Source organism: Cupressus sempervirens, chromosome 3 (assembly GCF_028749045.1).
Source record: "Cupressus sempervirens isolate cs-2001-9-10 chromosome 3, ASM2874904v1, whole genome shotgun sequence".
NCBI classification, from domain to species: domain Eukaryota; kingdom Viridiplantae; phylum Streptophyta; class Pinopsida; order Cupressales; family Cupressaceae; genus Cupressus; species Cupressus sempervirens.
The window spans coordinates 87,869,587-87,889,432 of NC_143120.1; the positions used below are offsets into that span (position 1 = coordinate 87,869,587).

Consider the following 19,846-nt stretch of genomic DNA (forward strand, 5'->3'; position numbering starts at 1 on the left):
AAAATCATATTAACTCTCCATGAGAGTTATTTAACACTGATGCTCCTCTATCCAAAATACAATAGAGCATACATTTTTCATTCTGAAGCAACATTGTCCTATCTTGAGACATGCGACATCTTATCAAATCATGACACAAACTAAGATTGTCTTAGCATGTTGTATCTTACACAACTTCATTACAATAGCATATGACATTCCTTCATTACAATAGCATATGACATTCCTTCTAAAGTTGAAATTGAAGAGGACGAGCATGATGAGATAAATGTACCAATACTTGAGACATATGGGATGATTTAGTGAGATAAAGATGATTGGGGAAACTTTCAAGATAAAATAGCTCGAAGGATGTGGAAAGACTATAGATCTCGAGCTTAGTTCTAGTTGGAACATTACATTTTGTCATAGAATATATATTGGAAAATATTTTTGGTCATTGTTACTTGAATCAATAGAAGATGTGTGACATTTTAATAATCATATGGTTGTTAAATATGTATGAATGAATGAGTTTGTTTTGGCAGCATGTTTGGAGAGTTTTTGTATATAGTTATTATACACTTGTAGAGTTGTTAATATGTTGTACATTTTTAATTACACAAGTACCCCTCCTTACTCTATTAGGAATTTTTGATTGTGATCATTGTGAGACAAGGAATAAATTTCATACACAGTACTATTTCTCTAGTCTATGGCCTTGTTTGTGAATAATACATTGATCCTTATATATCCAAGTGTTATTGCTTTCATTTTGTTGCATTGTAGTTTTCTTAAAAGTTCCACAATTTTGTTGTAATTCAACCATTGTCTAGGGCTGTAGTTCTATTACAAGTGCTAATTATTTTATAGAAATACTAATAAAACCTTAAAAATTAATTCAACTTGTTCTATGTTGAATCCATGGATAACTAGTTTAACTCCCACCAAGAACCTAAAACCATAAGTGGCAAAGAGGACAAAATTAATAACTCCAAAGCTAATGCCATCAATGATAGCCAGATGAGTTGCACATCTCATTATTGAGCATGTATTTGAAGAACATGATCATCTACACAAAATGAAGCTATTGTTCCTCTGTTCCTATGTGCATCTATTGTGACATGAATGACTTCACCCTCTACTATCTACATCAATTAAGCCCAAGAGAAAGACTAACAATATTGGTATTATATTATATAGTTGAATTGAATTGATTGGTTGAGGAGTCTCACACTAACCTTGGTGGCTTATATCTCCCAATGAGCTTCTTCACAAGGAAATGAATATAGCTCATCTATATTCAATGAGACCAATTGAGTTGGGTCAAGTTCCACACTTGTTTTGGCTCATTCAACCAGAGAGACCATCTTTTCATTAATCTACATTCAAATTCATTACCCAAATTTTGTATAATATTAAGAACATCCTCATCTATCCTCAAATTCCACAATGCCAGGCACAATATCAATTATAAGGTAGTTCTTTAAGAAGATATGCTTTACTACAGAAGAATTTCATGTTTGGAATTTGAAAGGAGGGAGACCGAAAGAAAGAAGAGAGTGAAGTTAAAGGCTTAACCATGGGTTATGCTATTTTATATTTCTTTGTTAAGAAAGCATTGAACATGGGGAATTTTTTAAGACCAAATCCCAACCATGATGTTTTGGCCAAATAGTATATTATTGAAATCCTTTCCATGGTTGCTAATCTCAAGGTTTCCTATTAATAGGCCTGCATGGAATGAGATTATATTTCAAACCCTTCTTATCATGTGGGAACCTCTACACATACAGGGCTCTTTTATTATCAAGAGCATTTGGAAATATTAAGAAGCTATCAGGCCTTGGTTGCATTGGTCTAGTGATGGGTTCCATGATGGACTCTCTTTGAATCAATAGAACATTTGGTAGTCTCCATTGTTTGCCATCTAGGGTGTTCCTCTAGCCAAGACTCAAGATACTAGTGCTCTATGCTTTTTTCAAACATGGCATCAAGACACCTAAGAACCTCTTTTCAAGGGTCTCTATAAGTCTTAGATCCTGGGAAGATATGCAAGTCTAGTTCTTTCTTCCTCATTTAGATCGATAGACTTTTGATTTGTTTCTTTCTGTAATTCTAGATCAGTTAATTCACAATGTGGATATTCAGTCTATTTGACCTTGGTGGATAGACTAGAAGTGGTATCCTACCACTCCCTTCACCAGCGACAAACCAAGTTTGGGGTATCAATGGCTTTCTCCCCATTTTTTGATGGTGTATACCCTCAAACACCATTGGAATTTGTAATCTTCCCTTTCTTAGTGAAGAAAGAATTTCAACACTATTTGTAGTGTCATGATGGAGCCCAAGATTGCTCACTTTTCTTGGTACCTAGTTTTTCAAGGTCTTCCCCTTGGGCCTTGGCTCAAGCATATTTGGGTTTTGGATCCCTAGTGTCCTTTTTGTGGGTAGCCGAATTTTTTTTTGCATAATTTTTGGTTCTATAGACATGCTCAAAATTATTGGCACTACATTCATCATTTCTTTAAGTCATTTTAGCCTAAACCTTTTTCCTATCATATGGTTATTTTGGGTGACTCCTGTACGTACCCTAGAAAATTTACCTAGATGTGGTATACTTTCAGGGTGGAGATTTTTTTTACTCCATGGAAATATAGAAATGTTGTTCTTTTCACTCACAATTTTCATGAATTAAATGTTTCTATGTACACTAAAGCATGTATTTGTAATAATGTAATGATGTAGATTCAAGTTCAAGACAATAAGGTGGCTCTGGAGGTGGTCCACTTTCAAGACCTACTCATTCATTGAGGTAATGCTCTTCGTATAGTTGCCAGTGTCTCTCGATGCTTTGGTTAATACTACTCCACCTAGGTGCCGCTATTAGGGGTGTAGCTCTTATGGCTGCCACTCGCACAAACCATGCTTGCAAGCTTCCCACTACTACTCTCCCAATGATGAAAATGGTGGTAGGCATTGCCACTCAACTTCCCTGCCTTGTGGTGGCACAAGCTGGTCCCCAAGTTTGGTAGTGTTGGTGTTTGAAAATGCTGGAGGATTTTCAATTATCCCACTGAGAAAGTGACACATCTAGGGGCAGCTAACTCCCATTTTCAACATGCCATTTTTGACAATAGGCCAAGTAAAAGGCATGACCCTTCTTCTACTTCAGGCTTTGCTAAACCTAGGTGGGTGAACCTAAGATTCAATTGATATTGTACCAGTGCAAAAACATATCCCTAAATCTATTAAGCAGATGAAACCCTTATATCTCCTAATAACTTATGAAATGACACAAATCTTTGGTAGCTAAATGCAAATCTAGAATATTGACAAGCTGAGTGAGGGTATAACATTTAGGTCCTTTAACATAAAATGTAAAGATGATTTTGATTTTGATTTTATGTGGGTGGGGAAAGCGCATGAAAACCACGCATGGACAACAACTTAATGACCCTGTATCTGATCAGTGCTTGATCCATAGGGCAAATTCATGAAACTCCCTCATGCATTTCAATATCTGATACTTATTCATATATTTAGATATGTGATCTCTCCATTAACCTTGCAAATAGACATCAATGTTCATTTCAAATCTCATTCTTACCTGATATCCTTCTCAATAAACCTGCAACCCTATTGAATCTCTGAAGCATATACACAATTCTTTGAATCATCAGCAACAATGAAACAACATACAGCCTTAAGTGACTACAAAAATGACCTAGGCTCTTTGTCCAAAGATCATAAAACATCACAGATCAATTGAGAATGGAGACAAGATTTAAACTAAAACTAAACCCTTGTTATTCTTTGTATTGATTTCCTTGAAATAATACATAGAAAATGCATGAAATTAACTCACAAATCACTTAATAAACCAGACTGTATAACAACATATGCTCTCATACATGAGAGAAAATAGCAAGAATGAGAAATTGATGGGATGGGAAGGGGGTATCATAGCCAAAGAAAAACTTCATGGTCTAGAACCAGCACATCCTAGGTCTTCCATTCAGAATGCACCAATTCTAGGGCCAATTCTGCTAAGTGTTTCCATTCAGAGAAACTTTCCAAAATTCCAACCCCTAAAATGAAAGAAAGAAAGAATGATATAGGATGAATTAATTCCAAGATCTGATCTTTACTTGACAAGTGTCCACTTGAAATTCAATCTTCTACAACTAAACAACTTCTCTCTTCTTTCTACCATTGATCTGATTTGATTTCATCATTGTTCTATTATTGATTCGCAAATATCCTTGTTTGATGATGAAAACTTGTTGAGTCATTCAAAATCTTTGATTTGCCTCATGAAATACTGGTAAAATTTGAGATTTTACTGAGTGAATACTATCAGAATTTGACCCAAATTTCATTTCAACTGTCTTTTAACAATATTTAGGCCATTTCTATGTTATAAAATCAAATATGAAGTTACTAGTCTGAATACAATTGCAATTCAGGTACCTAAGACAAATCCCCTTGTAGCATGAACCAACTACTTCCTATGTATAAATTGACTCCAGAATGTGAAAACTCGGATTCTCATGATTCTGGTGGTATATGACAAGGTATACTTTGCCTACAAGAAACTCATTAAATCTTTGTTTGAAAATCGCCTCCCTCTACTATAAAAGTCAGGTCTGCAACTTGTTTGATTTTAAATTTTGAAAAATTTAAAATATGCCAAGGTTCAAACTTTATAAAAAGGCCCAGTGAATTTAAAATTCAATTTGAGCATGCAACTTTGAATAAGAATAATAAAAAATTGAAATTTTTATCACTTTCAAATTTCTCTTCACCCCTCAGAATTTGGGGTCAAACTAGGTTTGACTGAGTGACATGTGTCACTCATTGATTGGCTACTCTACACACCTACCATTGAACTGCCATGTCACCACTAGCTCAAGCTCCGCTTGCCACTTGTCAACTACCCGCTTCCCCGAATTATTTAACTAGTGCGCAACTTATTATTATGGGGAAACAGGCACTGTTCAATCTGCCATGTGTCAACATCTCATTGCACTACATCTAAACATGTCACATCATCCTCTCTAATTTTTCTTTCAAAATTAGGCTTATGACATGATGATGTCATCTACGGGAACCCCGCCTCTCATGTGCTGGTTCTCACAAAAGGCGCCTTTCATAAGGCATCACTTATGTTGTATGAATTTGTATTTAAACATTTTAAAACTCACCTCCTTACGCATGTGGGATATAAGCCATTTCATGGCTTTCCTTTGCATTCAATGGCCTGTGGGTTTCTCTATTTCAAATACGTCGAATCTCCTTTTAAACCATGTGTGCTTCCTTTTAAAATGTGTGTGAAAGAATTTTAAAACCTTTCAGGGAATTGAATAATCTCTTATGGTTCTTACGCCCTACTGTGTTTGTGGCTCTTTCCATTTGACGTTTGAGCCTTCTATATGGGCATTGACCAATATTATGGACGTGGGCTCTTTTCTAAATGACTGGTCACCTCCTTGTTTGTTGTGGCCTCCATCCTTTCTTCCCTTTTTGCTGCAACTTTGGCTTCACTTTATTTCAAATGGCTTCATGTGTTTATGCGTGAATGAATTTTTTAATCACGTGTGGGGTTCTTTATTCAATGTGCCTTGACTGCTCTTTTGTTCTACTTGATACATGCGTACCTTTTAAAATGTGTGTGTGCACTTTGTTTGGTTAGGGCCTTCTCTTTCAATGCCTACCAGTTGCTTTGAAAAGGACTGTGGCTTCTTATTGCAGGGTACTCTATTTTTGCTCGAGCCCTCTAATGGCTCCTTCTTTATGCCACAGTTCTTACTGCTATCAAAAAAGCACATTGTTTCCTTGAAGAGGTGAGAGGCTCCTTTTTAAACATCTAATCTTCTTATTTTCTTAGGCTCTTTATTTATAGTGTGGGTTTCAGTGATCTAACACCACCATCTTTATGTGGGCTTTCCTTAATGTCGCGCTTCATGCTTTAAGTTGGTGCCTTTGTGTATGCTAATTCCTATGCTAGCCTTCTTTCAAATGGTTCCATTGACGTCTTTGGTGGCTTTCTTTGTGTTTGACCATTGTCATTCATGCATCCCCTACTCTCACGTCTGGTTGCTCCCTTCTCTTTTACCTTGCGCATGGAGTTTAATTAGTATGTCTCTTGCTAATGCTTGTCTCCTATTCCTTGTTCTTTTAGCAACCAGATGTTCATCTCTTTCCATAAATGCAAGCTTGAATAGCTTCAACATGCCTCTATCTGTGATTTCAAAACCTAAGATATCTAAGACTTCACATGAGCTGTCAACTAATGAAATCAATACTATATCACATAATGGTCCTTGTCTTTTAGCAATTTTCCAACAGTGCCATCTTGATTTTAGGTGGATATATATTAGAAGCTTCACTTAGTTACTCTATTATATCTTCAAGATGGAGCCCGAGGATTCCTAAACATAGACTAGAAAAAATTTTGTACTTCAATTATTATATCCAAGTGGCTCCTCCAAACTCATCTGTCTTCGTGACTTTGGATGGATGAGTGCCAACAAGTTGCAATAAAAGTGGTCTTCCCCCTTTTAAACTTAACACACATGTGGATTTTTTTTCTGGCCATTTACAAGGAACAATCACTTTGGCCAATGCCCTAATTATGCTTGTATATATCATTATCACATTAAAATCAACCTTCAAATATCACTTCACTTTTGCCTGGTGGAATTAGTCGAGCCTGAAAGTGGGTTCAACTAAAAAAAAAATTCGTTTCCAAACGCCTAAAGTGCCAAAGTGATCCACCAAACTTCTTGAACAGACTAAACTCAAATTTTGACTGCTGATTGATCATTAAAAACCATTTAAAAAATTTTTCACACCATTGTGAAAACTGTATCAGGAGGCCTATTGCCTGGCTTTAAAAACTAATTTAAACACCTGACTAGGCTGTGAAACTCAGCACATTGAATCTTTGTTCCACACACTTGCATCCTGTCAAATCTCATCTCATGAAAAATTCGGGGTCAAAAGATATTTGCTGTCAAAGCTGACCTCTCAGAACTACTTGTCAGAAAACATGTCCGAAAGCAATAAACTGGGTTCGGATTTGGCTTTGAGAACTGGGCAAATGAACACATGGGTAGACGAAAACTAGGGCATTTATTCTCTATCATGAGGGAAATATGAATCTACAATTTGGGCTTACTATGAATAATTAGGCGCAAATGGAAATTAGTCAAAGTAGGCTACTCAGATTTTGCAACTAGAAACAGACTGAAAAGCAATTTTTCCAAATGGAATTGTCCTAGAAAAGTGTGCAGATGGATTTGCCAAAACATGCAAACTGACACACTTAAAGCATTTTTAGAGGACAACACAGTGGTAGAATGCATTCAATCTCACCTATCACAGATCTCAAGTTATAATGTCTCGAATAGGGGTATCAAACAATCTGCAAATGCTGACACCAATAAAAAGATAGGAATAGCGTTTGGAATCATGTTTGAAAACTAATCAAATGGATTCTTCAAGAGCTGAAAATTGAAAGATAACATGTCTCTAACGTGTACATTGCAACACAAAAAAAAAATCAATATTTCGATCAACTAGTCAAAAGTTGTTATGGGTCAAACAAGGCTTCCTAGAAATGTGTGCAATGTGTAAACGTGTGAAAACAATAACTGACCAACTTTGAGGGATTCAAAACCTAGTCAAAAAAACTTGAAATGACTCAAAAAATGAAACATACGGTCTTGGGTATGGACAGTAGACACTTCCAAAACAAAAAGTCACAAAACATTTCTGGGTGCGAGATATTTAGATGCAAACACAACTTCCTATCACTGTTTGATACTAGGGCAGAATTGCAAATTTAGCAAATGCTTGAAACAAGACTTCGCCAAATGAATAAAAAACTCAATTTAACTTCACAAAATGCTTAGGAATGCTGAATGAAAGGTGCTAGAAGCATTAAACACCTTAGGGGTCTTAGATGGACAGTCGGGAACATAGGCATTAAAAGCATTTATAGGGCTCAAATTCTTCAATAGTGCTCAAAATTTGGACTACAATTTTGAGCGCCAACAGTGGCTCTATCTGGGGATGCATGTCCCTTGTAGGTATGGCAAGATTTTAGATCTCTGGGAGAAGCAGACCACACACCTGACAGCAAAAACTTCCTCTCGAACAGCTTTATTGAAAGCAAGAAATCTACTTCTACTATATACAAACAATGGCCTCGGGCCACCAGAAAGTTTTCATAGCTTCTTACCTCTATCAAACACCTGATTCTCATTTACATCTTTCTGAGGTAAGCTGGAATTACTTCTACCCATTTCGCCAATTAGATTAGCATCATGAACCGAATCACTTGGTAAAATGAAATCAACATCTTCACTTTCATAAAGCATGTAAAAATTTGGCGTAACTTTGACCTCTTTCTCACTATGAAAGAGAACATTGGCATGCTCTTGATTATAAAAATTAAACTGAGAACCATCATAAACAAATGACGGGTGCATGCTATCAAGAGGAAACACAAAACATTCACACTCCACTTTATTCACCAAGTTGCATATGTCAAGAAAATGCAACTCACTCTGCATCTCTGGCTGTGAAGAATACATAAAATTTGATCTTTGCCTCTTTGTAGTGATATTACTCATCACCTTAGATTTACCACTCATTAAAATCTCTTCACATTGAAATAATTGGTTAGTCACCAATTCTGAAAAACTACTTTGAAAATGTTGATCCAAAATATGTTGATCACAATATTTATCTTCATCTAACATAGTATTAGAATGAACCTTTAACTTTGCAAAATTACCATCAGGCTGATCAATATAAAACTTGTCCGTGTAAAAAGAAAACTGAGAATCAAAAACATCATTTTCAATGTTTCCCTCTTCATTAGAAGTATCAAAACATATTTCATTGCAATCACCAACATGAGAAAACCTTGTGATAGAAGAAAAACTCTCCTCAAACACATCCCCTGCATCTATCAAGTCATCATGTGCACATACATCTGAGGTATTACTATATGCGCCTCCAAAATCTGATAAAGATCTTTCAAATTGTGTATCTTTTTCCACATCAAAGATTGGGGAATTGACTTGACCAAATGAAGAAAAATTATGAGGGAAAATATGAACATCCTTAGAATTACTTGCATTCTTTTCAAACTCATGAGCCAACAATTCTGAGATTTCATCAGAGCTCAAGAAGATTGCCTCACAAATCTTCTTCTGATTGTGGTTATCATCTGAATGACATGAAGAACTCATAGTAGCAGTAATGTCAGTATAATAATCTGAAACATCAGAATCATAATAACATTCATTTTCATCATAACAATCAACACTTCTACTACTATCACAAACTTCCTCAAACTCATATTCACTATCACAAGATTGATTTTCAATTTCATATCCACCTTCTTGCTAGTCAAACTCTTCTGATTCACTTGAAACTGAATCCATCTCTTCACACTCTAAAGACAAATTATCATTATTTATGAATTCATTATATTCGTCAAAATTTGACTCTTTTTCCTTCAAAGCACTTTCAAACTCCATGATAAAATCTTAGATTTCATAAATCTTATCTAATCTTATTTTGGTTGGCCAATCACCCAAATGTGGCATAAAAACTTCTAAAAGTACTACTGGCCAGGAAGACTCCTCAGGTTTGAAAAACTCATCAAGATTCATAACTACTAATTTGAACTTTAGATAAATTTGCAATCCACTAAGACCCTTAATATCACCAATTGTACTTCTTAACATTAAGACAATCTTATCATGAATCTTTCATTTCAATCTAACAATATTATCATTCATAGTTTCTAAGCTTTCAGAATCTAGCAAACTAATCTCAGATCTAAGATCTGACTACATCATAAAGTAAAACTTCTACCTCTCCTATCTAGTGCTGAAAATCACTAAATAGAGGCAACCCTTTTAAATGCTTGACCTTCATGAAAAGAAACATGAAAATCAAAATCCCTCAAGTGTTGATGCTGAACATCGATCTGCTGCTCTAGCACAGGTGCAAGACTGAAAATCCTTTTACACCACTGGTCAAACCTTGTAGAGCTACCACCTCCTTTCAACAGGATAAAGAGATCACTACTGTGATTCACTTTTTACACTTCAATTTCTTATATCAGCAGAAATACAAACAACACTTTAAAATATTATCAAGATTTTATAATTTCTCTTTCCAGAAAACCAGATCTGCCCCTAGATACTAAAAGTCTTTGATATTTAAAACAAATCATGCGCTGGCACAGAGACTTACTTCAGAGTCACCACTCACACTTAGTGAGAAAAAATTAGAAACAATTTACCACTTATACACTCTGATTCAGACTTTCAATATGAAAAACTTGCAGATCACTAGCACCATAGAAAGAGAATACACATCACTTTTAGATTCTTGACTCAGATATTCATTATAGCAGCTCAAAAAACTAAACTAATTAAAAGTATATTCATTTCTCAACACAAATTACAACCAATTCAAGAACTACTGCTGTAAGAGGATAAAGCATACTGGGGAACATGACTGTTGCATAAATTTTTTCTTCATGCACCTCTTCATGCTGTATTGAATCTCTTCTCAAATTTTCAAGTTTTTTCTTAAATCTAATTCAATATAGTCCCCAGTAGAGTTTCCATTTTGTTAGTGTTTGAAAATGCTGGAGGGTTTTCAATTATCCCACTCAGAAAGTGACACATCTAGGGGCAGCTAACTCCCATTTTCAACATGTCATTTCTGACAATAGGCCAACTATAAGGCATGACCCTTCTTCTTCTTTAGGCTCTGCTAAACCTAGGCAGGTGGACTTGAGATTCAATTGATACCGTACCAGTGCAAAAACATATCACTGAATCTATTAAGTAGATGAAACTATTATATCTCCTAATAACTCATTAAATGACATAGATCTACAGTAGCTAAATGTGAATCTAGAATATTCACAAGCTAAGTGAGGGTATAACATTTAGATCCTTTAACAAAAAATGTAAAGATGATTTTGATTTTGATTTTATGTGGGTGGGAAAAGCGGATGAAAACCATGCATGGACAACAACTTAATGACCCTGTATCTGATCAGTGACTGATCCATTGGGTAAATTCATGAATCTCCCTCATGCATTTCGATATCTAATACTTATTCATATATTTAGATATGTGATCCATCCATTAACCTTGCAAATAGACACCAATGTTCATGTCAAATTTCATTCTTACCTGATATCCTTCTCAATAAACCTACAACCCTGTTGAATCTCTGAAGCATTTACACAATTCCTTGAATCATCAGCAACAATGAAACAACATACAGCCTTAAGGGACTACAAAAATGACCTAGGCTCTTTGTTCAATGATCATAAAATATCAAAAATCAACTGAGAATGGAGACAAGATTTAAACTGAAACTAAACCCTTGTCGTTCTTTGTATTGATTTCCTTGAAATAATACATAGAAAATGCATGAAATTAACTCACAAATCACTTAATAAACTAGACTGTATAATAACATATGCTATCATACATGAGAGAAAATGGTGAGAATGAGAAACTGATGGGATGGGAAGGGGGTATCATAGCCAAAGCATAGCTTCATGGTCTGGAACCAGCACATCCTAGGTCTTCCATTCAGAATACACCAATTCCAGGGCCAATTCTGCTAAGTGTTTCCATTCAGAGAAACTTTCCAAAATTCCAACCCCTACAATGAAAGAAAGAAAGAATGATATAGGATGAATGAATTCCTCGATCTGATCTTTACTTGACAAGTGTCCACTTGAAATTCAATCTTGAGCAACTGAACAACTTCTCTCTTCTTTCTACCATTGATTTGATTTGATTTCATCATTGTTTAGTTATTGATTTTCAAATATCCTTGTTCAATGATGAAAACTTTTTGAGTCATTCAAAATCTCTAATTTGCCTCATGAAATGTTGGTAAAATTTGAGATTTTACTGAGTGAATACTATTAGAATTCGACCCAAACTATATTTCAATTGTCTTTTAACCACATTCAGGTCATTTCTATGTTATAAAATCAAATATGAACCTACTCTGAATACATTTGCAATTCAGGTACCTGAGACAAATCCCCCTGTAGCATGAACCAACTACTTCCTATGCATAAATTGACTCCAGAATTGGAAAATTCAAATTCTCATGATTTCAATGGCATAGGACAAGGCATACTTTGCCTACAAGAAAATTATTAAATTGTCGTTTGAAAATCGCCTCCCTTTGCTATGAAAGTCAGGTCTGCAACTTGTTTGATTTTAAATTTCAAAAAATTTAAAATATGCTAAGGTTCAAACTTTATAAAAAGGTCCACTGAATTTAAAAGTCAACTTGAGCGTACAACTTTGAATAAGAATAATAAAAAATTGAATTTTTTATCACTTTCAAATTTCTCTTCACCCCTCAAAATTTGGGATCAAACTGGGTTTGACCGAGTGACACATGTCACTCATTGATTGGCTACTCTACACACTTGCCACTGATCTGCCACGTCACCACCAGCTTGGGCCCCACTTACCACTTGTGAACTGCTTTCTTCCCTGCATTATTTAACTAGTGCGCAACTTATTATTGTAGGGAAGCGGGCACTGTTCGATCTGTTACCTGTCAACATCTCATTGCAATGCATCCAAACATGTCACATCATCCTCTCTGCTTTTTCTTTCAAAATTAGGCTTATGACATGATGATGTCATCTACGGGAACACCACCTCTCATGTGTTGGCTCTCACAAAAGGCACCTTTCTTAAGGCATCACTTATGTTGTGTGAATTTGTATTTAAACATTTTAGAACTTGCCTCCTTACACATGTGGGATATAAGGCATTTGATGGTTTTCCTTTGCATTCAATGGCCTGCGGGTTTCTCTATTTCAAATGCGTCAAATCTCCTTTTAAACTCTGTGTGCTACCTTTTAAAATGTGTGTGAAAGAATTTTAAAACCTTTCAAGGACTTGAATAATCTCTTATGGTTCTTACGCCCTGCTGTGTTGGTGGCTCTTTCCATTTGATGCATGAGCCTTCTATATGGGCATTGACCACTGTTATGGATGTGAGCTCTTTTCTAAATGACTGGTCACCTCCTTGTTTGTTGTGGCCTCCATCCTTTCTTCCTTGTTCATTGCAGCTTTGGCTTCAGTTTATTTCAAATGGCTTCATGTGTTTATGCATGAATGAATTTTTTAATCACGTGTGGGGTTCTTTATTCAATGTGCCTTGAATACTCTTTTATTCTGCTTGATACGTGGGTACCTTTTAAAATGTGTGTGCGCGCTTTGTTTGGTTAGCGCCTTCTCTTTCAATGCCTGTCGATTGCTTTGAAAAGAACTGCGGCTTCTTATTGCAGGGTACTGTATTTTTGCTCGAGCCCTCTAATTGCTCCTTCTTCATGCCACAGTTCTTATTGCTATCAAAAAAGCACACTGTTTCCTTTAAGAGGCAAGAGGCTCCTTTTTAAAAATCTAATCTTCTTATTTGCTAAGGCTCTTTATTTATAGTGTGGGTTTCAGTGATCTAACACCACCATCTTTGTGTGGGCTTTCCTTAATGTTGTGCGTCATGCTTTAAGCTGGCACATTCATGCATGCTAGTTCCTGTGCTGGCCTTCTTTCAAACGGCTCCCTTGATGTCTTTGGCGGCTTTATTTGTATTTGACCACTATGATTCATGCATCCCCTACTCTCACGTCTTGTTGCTCCCTTCTCTTTTACCTTGTACATGGAGTTTAATTAGTATGTTTGCTACTAATGCTTGTCTCATATTCCTTATTCTTTTAGCAACTAGACGTTCATCTCTTTCCATAAATGCAAGCTTGAATAGCTTCAACATGCCTCTATCTATGATTTTAGAACCTAAGATATTTAAGAGTTCACATAAGCTGTCAAGTAATGCAATCAATACTATATCACATAATGGTCCTTGTCTTTTAGCAATTTGCCAACAGTGCCATCTTGATTTCAAGTGGACATATCTCAGAAGCTTCACTTAGTTCCTCTATTATATCTTCAAGATAGAGCCCGAGGATTCCCAAACATAGACTAGAAAAAATTTTGTACTTCAATTATTATATCCAAGTGGCTCCTCCAAACTCATCTGTCTTCATGACTTTGGATGGATGAATGCCACCAAGTTGCAATAAAAGTGGCCTTCCCCCTTTTAAACTTAACACACATGTGGATTTTTTTTATGGCCATCTACAAGGAACAATCCCTTTGACCAATGCCCTACTTATGCTTGTATATATCATTATCACATTAAAATCAGCCCTCAAATATCACTTCACTTTTGCCTGGTGGAATTAGTCGGGCCCCAAAGTGGGTCCAACTAAAAAAAAAATCATTTCCAAACACCTGAAGTGTCAAAGTGATCCACCGACCTTCTTGAACTGACTAATCTCAAATTTTGACTGCTAATTGATCATTAAAAACCATTTAAAAATTTTTCACACCATTGTAAAAACTGTATCAGGAGGCCTTTTGCCTAGCTTTAAAAACTGATTTAAAGACCTGACCGGGCTATGAAACTCAGCACACTGAATCTTTGTTCCACACACTTGCATCGTGTCAAAAGATATTCATTGTAAAAGTTGATATCTCAAAACTGCCTGCCAGAAAACATGTCAGAAAGCAATGAATTGGGTTCGGATTTGGCTTTGAAAATTGGGCAAATGAACACTTGGGAAGACAAAAAATTGGGCATTTATTCTGTATCATGAGGACAATATGAATTTTCAATTTGGGCTTATGATGAATAATTGGGCGCAAATGAAAATCAGTCAAAGTAGGCTACTCAGATTTTGCAACTAGAAACACTGACTGAAAGGTGATTTTTGCAAATGGAATTGACCTAGAAAAGTGTGCAGATGGATTTGCCTAAACATGCAAACTGACACACTGAAAGTATTTTCAAAGGACAACATAGTGGTACAATCCATTCAATCTCACCTATCATAGATCTCAATTTATAATGTCTCGAATAGGGGTATCAAACAATTTACAAATGCTAACACCATTAAAAATATAGGAATTGTCTTTGGAATCATGTTTGAAAACTAATCAAATGGATTTTTCAAGAGCTGAAAATTGAAACATAACAAGTCTCTGACGTCTACAATGCAACACAAAAAGTATTTCAATATTTTGATCAACTGGTCAAAAGTTATTATAGGTCAAATAGGGCTTCCCAGAAATGTGTGCAATGTGCAAATGTGTGAAAACAATAACTAACCAACTTTGAGAGATTCAAAACCTAGTCAAACAGAATCGAAACGACTCAAAATCTGAAACATAGGTTCTTGGGTATGGACACTAGACACTCCCAAAATGGAAATTCACAAAATATTTATGGGTGCGACATATTCAGATGCAAACACAGCTTCATGTCACTGTTTGACACTAGGGAAAAATTGCAAATTTGACAAATGCTTGAAACAAGACTTCGCCAAATGACTCAAAAACTCAATTTAACTTCACAAAATACTTAGGCATGCTGAATGAAAGGTGGTAGAAGCATTAAACACCTTAGGGGTCTTAGATGGACTGTCAGGTACATAGGCATTAAAAGCATTTATAGGGCTCAAATTCTTCAATAGTGCTCAAAATTTGGACTACAATTTTGAGCGCCAACAAGTAGCTCCCCCTCTTGGTGCTTAGTGTGTTGTTTTTGGGGAATGTCCCTTCTGCCTAGAGTTGGCTATTTCACCTCCATGGATTGATACCTAAAATGAATACTAGGCTCTTATGTAATGTTCCCATCTTTTTAGCAACTCAGTGGAGTTCTAAGCCTTTACATTCTCCAAGGTCTAAGTGAAGAAATAAGGAGAAATTGATTAAATTAATTTCTTATAGTTATTAACAAAAATTAAAATTAAAAGGTGACTTTATATTTAATTAATTCAATTTTCTAGAAGCATAATTAAGTATTGTATTGCAAGGGAGAAGCTTCTATAGAGTGCATTCTCTAGAAATTCAATTAATTATTGCATTGAAAAGGTTGAAGCTTTTAGAGAATGAAATTAAATAATATTTTATTTCCTTCTAGAAGGGTGAAGGAAAAGAATAAATAGAGGTGAGAGCTTCATTGTTAATCATTTGATTATTGTGAATTGCATTTGATATAAACTTAGGAGAAGAAACTAATGTTTCTAATTTTAGTTGGCAATTGGAGAATGTCAACTCTTTAGTGTTGCAACCATTTGAGATGGTGAAATATCCACGGAATTTGGCATTTGGGAGAGCTTCAATTCAGGAGTCCTATTTTTTCTTAAATTGGAGAATGCAATTATTGTTGGCTACTATAGTATGCAAGAATGATGTCGCACTACTATACTTATGCTTGATTCATCTCCATCCTTGGGCATCACTATTATCAGATTCCTCTTGCAACTATTAGTAGTTAGCATTGTAATTTTTAGGCATATGATTTTGTTGTGATAATTTAGAATCAGATTTTGGCATTATTGTAGTCATTATTGTAAGCCCATTTGTCTTGGCAAACTCATAGCAACATTTGTACATAAAAATTAATTCAATAAAGGAGATACATGTTGCATACCATTTGTTTGATGAAATGTCCATCTAATAGCATATATGATCAGCATAATAGTTGTATATCAAAATGTTAGTTAGCTATAGGTATGCATTTCATATCTAGTTTCCATGTAAATGCATTAGAAGTACCAAAAGAATTGCACTTGCATATTAGTTCATTGTAAGAGCCATTGTAATATCATTTGCAAATTTTCTATCATTAAAAGGTAGCATACAAGTGTTTGACAATATTCCTTAAGCTTAAATCAGTTTAGTTTGGGCTAGGGATATTACACCTTTACAATGTCGTTGTGGCTGGACTATTCCCAGTACACTTGCCAATCCCGACGATAACTGAAAATTTCATGATCGGGATGAACCACCCCCCTCAGCTGGCACTACATTCGTAGTGTGAGGGTTGTTTCTATATATATATATATATATATATTGATGAATAGTTGTTGATTTCGACTATGAACATGTGAACTTTCTTGGGGTGATCTTGTATCCCCCGACCCTTTTTTTGTAAATTGTAACTAAGTATATTATTTATTAATAGAAAAAGACTATTCATCAGAAGAAAAAAAGTTTGACTTATTTGTTCCAAACTTAATATTAAACCAATAAATATTATTACAACTATGGAAAATGTTCTTCTAAATCATTTCCCCATGATAACTATCATGCTTTGGAAAAAACTAACAGAACATGAGATTATCTTTCTCTACTATTCTTCAAAATCTAAGATTATGTCACCATAGGGTATGAAAGAAACGAGGTGCATTTGAAATGGACAATTTGGTTCCCTCGAATGCACTTTCACTGGGCACTTCTACTGCCACACGATTGTGTCCATCTTCAACCAGCTGTTCTAAGAATCCGCTCAACTGTCCTACAACTGTAACAGCTACTTCAATCTTCCTTTTATTTGAACTTTGTGCCCACTTCCTTGAATAAGTTACTATTAGATTGGTAGCTCCTAGCAAACAAGTAATAGTGACATGAACCAAAAATACCCTGAATGTTTCATCCAATTCCTAGATTTTTTCATAAGCGTCTTTGTTTAGTCTTTTCAAGATGGGGTCGGGCGCTATGTTCCTTTGTGGAAAGAATTTAGGAAGTATTTGATGCCTCTATCTACTCTCTCCTTCTCTTTGGAACTCAGTTCTTGGTTTTCAACACTTGTGCCCAACCGATGTTTCAACTTTCCCTACTCAATGTAGAGGAATATTTCAAACATCATACTTTTTGCAAGGTAAGGAAAATTTAAAGTGCGAAAGAAGTTGAGGGGGTCAACAACAGCCTGGCTTAAATAGCACACAGTAAGCTTTTGACTGCTTAGGTGGCTATGGGCCCATTCTTCCCTCAAAAAAATTGTTCATGTCTACTTTCATTAAGAAAGTAATCGCCATTACCATTTTGAATTTGAAAATTATTCCCACTCGTTTGATGGCATAGAAAGAAGTGAAGGACATGAGTACAGTACTAGACTATATACATTATAGCTATCATGGAACACTTCACCGCTGAGACACTTTTCACAATCTTCAAAAGTTGTTTAAGTCAGGCTGTTTAAGCTGGGCCCTTGTGAATTAGAGCTAACTGCTTTCATGGATAGACTTATAGCAAAAATCTTAATGAGGGTCGGATTTGGAATGGACTAGAACAAAGATGGGAAAGAAATATGCGAAGATATGAGGAGATTAGAAGAGATAATGAACCACAATATTCAATATCTGTGGCTGCCAGGTTCCAGGTATGATATGATTCCTTTTCGAATGGGAAATTTGAGATTTGGGTTGTTTTCATCATAATAAAGATGACTATTTCGAGCTCACATTTATATTTTTCTAAAAATAGATGTATTCCCATACCCTCAAATCTGGAGGCTTGGAAGAAAATTATAGAGAAACGAAAAGAGAGTAAATCACATGGGAGTGATCTTCTTGGGTTGATACTCTCTGAAACAGAGAATGTTTCTTCAGATGGTAAGCATTTTACCCACACACAAAAGCAAGTAATGGATGAGTGTAGACCATTCTTCCTGGGAGGAAGAGAAGCAATGAGTGTTCTCATAACATGGACAATACTCCTATTGGCAAGAAAAGGCTCATGAAGAAGCAATTGCAATCATTGGAAATAGCAATCCCAATATGGACTCTTTAGCGAAGCTCAAAATTGTAAGTATTTGATAGTATAGATCTCACTATGGAATTCCTCCAAAGAGAAACATTAATGAACTAATATTGAATTTTTTTTTTTGATAGATTGGGATGATATTGAATGAGATGTTGAGGTTGTACCCACCAATAATAGGCGTCGTCGGGTAGGCATTCGAGGAGACGCTGAGGTTGTACCCACCAGTAATAGGTGTCGTCGGGTAGGCATTCGAAGAAATAAAATTAAGAGATGATTTTATAATTTCCAAGGGTGTGAATGTGGTGGGAGAAACATTATTAGTGCACAGGGATTCCAGGTACTGGGGAAGTGATGCAAATGAGTTCAGGCCAAGGCATTTCAGAGATGGAATAAACAAAGCTACAAAGAATCATCTGTATGCATTCATGCCATTTTCTAGAAGGCCAAGAGCATGCATAGGCTAGAACTATGCATTACTGGCAACAAAGGTTGTGGTGACTATGTTGGTTAAAAGGTTCAGTCCATTTAGTGCTAGCAGTGGATACAGGCATGAACCTGTAACCTTATTCACTTTAAGTCCTTAATATGGGATGCCAATTATGGTGGAAACAATTGAATGCGATGAATAATAGTTGATGAATATATAATTTAATATTTTATGTTTGTATGTTTGTATGTTCACATTGATCTAATTAATTATTTTATATAGAAAAGTAATAGGTGTTTTTTAAAAATATTTTCTATAAAATATTTCTTATTGTATTGAGCCTATTCAATTAGTAAGAGTTAGTTATCTGGTAGACCCATATACAACCATTCAACTATAGGAAGACAAAATGTACACTAATAAAACATATTATTTTTAATCAATAAAGAAATAAAAATATATTAAATTTTCTTTTAAATTGTGTTTGGTGATGGAACAGGATTGATGGGAGCTTCCTATGTAAAGTATGAGATCTAGTTTGTCCCTAACATACATGGTACTAAAGAGCATGTCATTTCTAACAGAGCATGTCATTTCTAACAGAGAAAGTTAAAATAAAATAAAATAAAATTATTTTCTTTAATGTTGAATTCAAAAATTTTATTTGATATTGCACATTTATCAAATTATAATAACTCTTCTATATGCATTATCATCACTAAAAGGAATAAACGGATACTT

At 35.3% G+C, this 19,846-nt stretch overlaps 1 pseudogene; it reads left to right on the plus strand.

Annotated features, from left to right (window-relative positions):
• The first annotated feature begins 17,328 nt into the window (after positions 1-17,328).
• LOC149564906 (cytochrome P450 CYP72A219-like) lies at positions 17,329-19,307 on the plus strand (annotated as a pseudogene).
• The last annotated feature ends 539 nt before the right edge of the window (positions 19,308-19,846 follow it).